Genomic DNA, 6,000 nt, shown 5'->3' on the forward strand with positions numbered 1-6,000 from the left:
CCAATTGGTAGAACTGGAGATGTGTAATTTTAAATGTTTAGGTAAGAATAGTGCATGAAAGCACAAATTTCTAACTGTGGTCATCTGGTCACACCATACTGGAACGGAACACTGGGGCATATTTACAAAAAAGTGGTGCATCATAAATCATGTGCCACCCCATTGTGTCCCCCTAACAACACCATGTGTGTGCCATATTTACAATACAGCGCACCATGGCGCACATTAGGCAAATGGAATCAAAAATGTTGGCGCTATTGTGGTGCTTTGGTGGATTAGCGCCAAAAATGATGGTGTTAATCCACCAAAGGCAAGGGAGGCCCATTTTAACACTTGCCCAAGGCATGCATTAAAAATGATGCTAACAATGGCACAGTAAAATCTTGCAGATTTCACTGCATCATTTTTCTGGGCCTCATAAAAGGGAATGCCCCCTTGCATACATTATGCTTGGCGCAGGCATAATGTGGCACAATGGGTTACAAAGTGAGGCAATGCTTGCATTGCACCACTTTGTAAATATGGGGTGACGAAAATGCCTCTTTAATGCCACATTTACGTAAACAAAATGATGCTAATGTGGTGCAAGGAGGTGGAAGGGGATTGTAAATATGCCCTAGGGTCACAAGTTCAAACTGACCACTATGGTGTGGGTGCCGGTTACAGGAATCAAGTTAACTCTGCTGAGAAATGTACCTTAAATGCTAGTTGTGGAGCACTGCAGAGAGTTGTGGCGGTTTTCAGAACAAATGCGAGGACCGGGTCGAAGACGCATCAACAGTAGCTGTTCCAATCAGCTACAAGGGCTGTGATGTGAGCTTGCCTCAAGGCTGCGTCTGTTGCAATTAAAGGCTACAAAGTCAGCATTGAAGCTGCATCACGCAGTGGCTGTTCTGATTAGCCGTGCAGACTGCAATGCAGGCTTACGTTGGGGCTACATCATGCTTCATAATTTATGATGAGACTACAGCTGGGCTGGCAGCACACCTTTAGCCCCCCTTCTTCTGAGTCTTCCAAGTGTACTAAAGAATTCGGTCTGATGGTCCAATATTTATACCTAGGGCCATATTTATACTCCGTTTGCGCCGAAATTGCGTCGTTTTTTTGACGCAATTTCGACGCAAAACTAACGCCAACTAACGCCATATTTATACTATGGCGTTAGAGGCGAATAGCGCCAAAGTTCCCGGAATGTGCGTCATTTTTTAGCGTGAACCCCTTCCTTGCGTTAATGATATGCAAGGGAGGCGTTCCCGTCTAAAAAATGACTCCCAGGCCTTTACGTGGTATTTATACTCCCGGGCAAAAGAGACGCCCGGGAGTTGGCGTGGCTAAAAACGGCGCATTTGCGCCACTTTTTAACGCCTGCTCAGGGCAGGCGTTAAGGGGCCTGTGGGCTCAAAATGAGCCCACAGGTGCCCTCCCATGCCCCCAGGGACCCCCCCTGCCACCCTTGCCCACCCCAGGAGGACCCCCAAGGATGGAGGGACCCACCCCAGGGACATTCAGGTAAGTTCAGGTAAGTATAATTTTTTTTTTTTTATATATTTTTTTGGTGGCATAGGGGGGCCTGATTTGTGCCCCCCTACATGCCACTATGCCCAATGACCATGCCCAGGGGACAGAAGTCCCCTGGGCATGGCCATTGGGCAAGGGGGCATGACTCCTATCTTTACAATGATAGGAGTCATGTTGATGGGGGATGGGCGTCGTTAAAAAATGGCGCAAGTCGGGTTAAGACGATTTTTTCGACGTAACCTGACTTGCCCCATTTTAAGACGCCCATGCGCCATTTTCCCCCTACGCCGGCGCTGTCTGGTCTACGTGGTTTTTTCCCACGCAAACCAGGCAGCGCCGGTCTGATTGCGCCGTCTAACGCCATTCCATAAATACGGCGCCCGCATGGCGCTTCAGAATGGCGTTAGACGGCGCAAAACTTTTTGACGCTAAACTGCGTTAGCGCAGTTTAGCGTCAAAAAGTATAAATATGGGCCCTAGTGTCTTCTTTTACGTAGGAGAAGTTTCTGGAGTTTCCTCCACAAAAGTCTCTGGAATTTCCCACCTCCCTGTCCTAGTCCCAGTCTGTCTGATGGCACATTCAGATAGTGTGAAGTACTTTGTGTGTAAGCTGAGACAGTGCATCTGTGGTGCCAGCTCCACCCCCTATCAAGTCAGAGATGCCCCATGCTGCCAATACCCATACCCTCCTTTGTGACACTGTTGAGATAAAATACACCAGGGCCAACAGGCAACTACACCTAGTCATGTGACTCAGAAACAGACTGCAGGGGCCACATAGTTAGGACAATAAGATGCCAACTTTCTAAAGGTGTCATTTTTAAAAGTGTGACTTAAAATTTGAATTTACCATTAAAGAGGATTTTAAGTTACAATTCCACATATACCAAACATAACTTTTCAACCTGTTTCCAATCAAACAGTAGCATGTATTAAATTTAATAAGGTAGCTGTTAGACTGACAGTCATAGGGTGGTTCCCAATTTTTGCCTGCCTCCCTCCATTTTTCTGACATAGTTTTTGCTGGTTTCAGGACTTTGCACACTTTACCACTGCTAACCAGTGTCAAAGTGCTTGTGCGTTCTCCCCCAAACATAGTAATATTGGCTCATACCCAATTGGCATATTTGATTTACTTATAAGTTCCTAGTAAAGTGCACCACCTGTTCTCAGGGCCTGTTAATTAAATGCTACCAGTGGGCCAGCAGCACTGATTGTGCCACCCACATATGTAGCCCCTTAACCATGTCTCAGGCCTGCCATTGCAGGGCCTGTGTGTGCAGTTTACTGCTACTTTCACTGTCATTTAAAACCCCTTGCCACGCCTTACACTCCCTTTTTGCTACATATAGGTCACCCTAAGGTAGGCCATAGGTAACCCACAGGGCAGGGTGTTATGTAACTAAAAGGCGCGGGCATGTACTTTTAAGATTTACATGTCCTGGTAGTGAAAAACTCCCAAATTCTGTTCAATACTGGGAGGACTACTCCTCTCATATGGAACATATGGAATTCCTTAACATACTTTTTAGCTGTAATTCCTGATAAGAAAGCAGCAGCTCCATCATGGTTCAGACCTTTGGAATGGTAATGATAAATCCTCTTTACTGGTAAGTCAGATTTAACATTACTATTTTAGAAATGCCACTTTTAGTAAGTGGACATTTCTCTGATCTTACAGCGATGTGTGACTGTAGCCTGCTTCCAATACACTTCTGGGGTGGGCGACAGCTACACTTTGTGCATTTCCTCTAGACAGCCACAAACACAGTAATATTGGGTGTGTCTGAGTACTCATCTGCATTCCTCTGAGTTCTGATGGCTCTTCCTGGGTGGTAAGGGTAGGAGGGAACAACACTTAGGCCTGAAAAGCAAGTGCCTGACCCTACACAAAGGGCTGATTCCCTCTTTACTGATAGTCTGCAACTATGTGAGCTTTCATACCTCTGATAAGGGCATCTGTTTTACTGGAGGAGGTTTTCCTCATTGTGGATGTAATTGAACCTTCCTACTGGGCTGTACACTGCTAAATACATTGACTTTTAAAGTCCCGGTGAAACCCTGGCCTTACAAGATCACGTCCAATTGGACTGGTACCAGCTCTGTGTAGAGTGGTGGCCCGTGGTCTTGGGTGCTATGGGCTCCAAAACACTGTCTTTGGTTGTTAGATCCTGAGATACGGGTGTCCGGAACATGAGTCTCAGGAGCAGCGCACACCTGGAAGCCCAACTTCAGGCAGCACTGGCTCCAGCCAGGAGGGCCCGGAAGCTCAGGTGACTGGACGAGGATGGGAATTAGTAAGGGGGGAAATTACCTGGAACCTCATGGTACCCCAGGGAACAATTCTACAACTACAGAGCAAAAATTACATCATGAAATTCATATGTTCGTGATGAGTTAATAATTAGTTAAAAAGGGCAGTGACCCTGAAATGAAGCATAAAACCTGCAATATTCTGCTCCACAGCACTGAAGGAATCTTACCTCTAAAGCAACACAATTGCTTCCTCACTTATGCACTGTCTTAATCTGATTGCTAAAAACTAATCTGATTGCTGAGTCTTAATCTGACTGCTGAGTCCTATTCTAACTGCTGATGTTTGTCTTCCTTCCCTGAACTCGCTGCCTCACGTCTCGATGATAAATGTGGAAGCTGAGAGCCTCGGTGTTAAATTCAATATTCACAGTAAAATAAAACAGTTTTGATTCAAATTAATCTTTAATTCTTTCACCCACTAGCATGCCCTTGAACAGGGTGGGGAGGGCCCACGACCTGGAGATTTCTTTCAGAGTCACAATTCAATGTGGTGGACATCCTCCGAACACCAGGCCTTGAAAACCTTAAATTTCACTTCGACTACAGGTGCACTATCACATCTGCCCCGTTTCAAACATCACAATAAATTGTGTCCAGAACTAGATCTGAAAGTCTAGTAATTCTAGGGCTGAGGGCCTCACTTACAAGAATGTGACTCATTGGCATCGATGTATCAGATTATTTGTGCCTGCCGCAAATGCCCTAACGACCCATGGATGCACCCTATTTACAATACAGAGCTCTGTGGCGCACGTTTTCACGGATGCATCAGAAAATCTGACGTACCTTTTGGCGGTAAAGTCTCACATTACTGGAGTTGTGTCATAAAACTGACGCAACCCAGCAATGCATCAGAACACAGAGGCGAGTCCCATTTTAAAAGCCCAGCATCAATCCTTTCGCCTGGTCTGAGCAGGATTAAGAATTCTGACTCAGTCAAGTGGTAGAATGAGGCAGTGAAAAGTTGTAAAATTCACTGCGTCAGGTCTACGTGGCATTTTAAACATTGGAACGCCGATCCTGCTTCTATTATACCTGGCGCAGGTGTAATGTGACGCAGGCCTCTACAAACTGACGCCTTGGGCCCAGCGCGTCCGCTTGTAGCTATGGAGCGGTGCGGAGCACGGATTGTGCCGCTGCTGCGATACAAAAAGTGAGGCAGTGGCGGGACGAGCGCCTTCCAGATGAGGGCAGAGTCTCCTCCTGCACAAGGGACTGAGGCGTTCCAAGGCAGGGCAAAGTGGCCCCGGGCCCCGGCCCTTCAGAGGCCCCTGGTAGAGCCAGCGGTGTTCTGCGGAGTCTTGCTCTGATGACCTTCAATAATTCTTACACAGTGCTTTAAACACAGTTTTCCTTTAGTTTATTTTTAATGCGGGTGTGTGTTAGTGTCTGTTGCAGACTTTGCAGGGAAACGTCTGTTTTTGAAAAGGCTGCAAACCAAAGCCTCACATCTGAGCAATGGGAGGAGGGGTCAGAAAGATTATCTGCACTATTATTAGTGAGCTGCTGCCGAATAGTGAATAGTGAATACTCGTCACTGTCCTTCAGTGTTTGAATGTGGACCGGCCTGCCTGCACTGTGGGTGGCCTGTCAAGGAGGGCAGAGAGATCTGAAACCGGACCATAAATGCAAAGCTGTTCCGAACAGGCCCCCCCAATATACGATTGGCCCCGGGGCCCCAAAATCTTTAAGATGTCCCTGGTATGGGGTTTGAAAATGCATTATTTGTCTCAGGCGCTTTGTTTGCGGGTCCCCACATTGAAATCTGTTCGGCCCTTGCAGGCTGTGTTGAGAAACACACGCTGACACTGCACACGCCGCACTGCACACACGCCGCACTGCACACACGCCGTACTGCACACACCGGAAGCTGAATGTGCGCACACGCGAAGCTTCACAATAAGTGCAAGCCCAAAGGGGAAGGGTGATTTATTCCTCTTCGGGGAGCTCAGCGCGAGGGCTCTAATCGCAGTCCAAAGAAAGGCTCAGCTCCGTTTATTTGTTTATGTTTGGGTGTTTTTTGGTTTTAACAAGTGCATTTTCTTCAAACAATCCTGGCCTCCCTCCCACGTGAATGACAGCGGTGTGTGACCTGCGGGCATGCGCTCGGCGGCCGCCAGAGGGCGGCACACAACAGGGAAAGGGAGGGATGTGACAGCATCGCCC

The sequence above is a fragment of the Pleurodeles waltl genome, chromosome 8 (assembly GCF_031143425.1).
Source record: "Pleurodeles waltl isolate 20211129_DDA chromosome 8, aPleWal1.hap1.20221129, whole genome shotgun sequence".
Taxonomy (NCBI): domain Eukaryota; kingdom Metazoa; phylum Chordata; class Amphibia; order Caudata; family Salamandridae; genus Pleurodeles; species Pleurodeles waltl.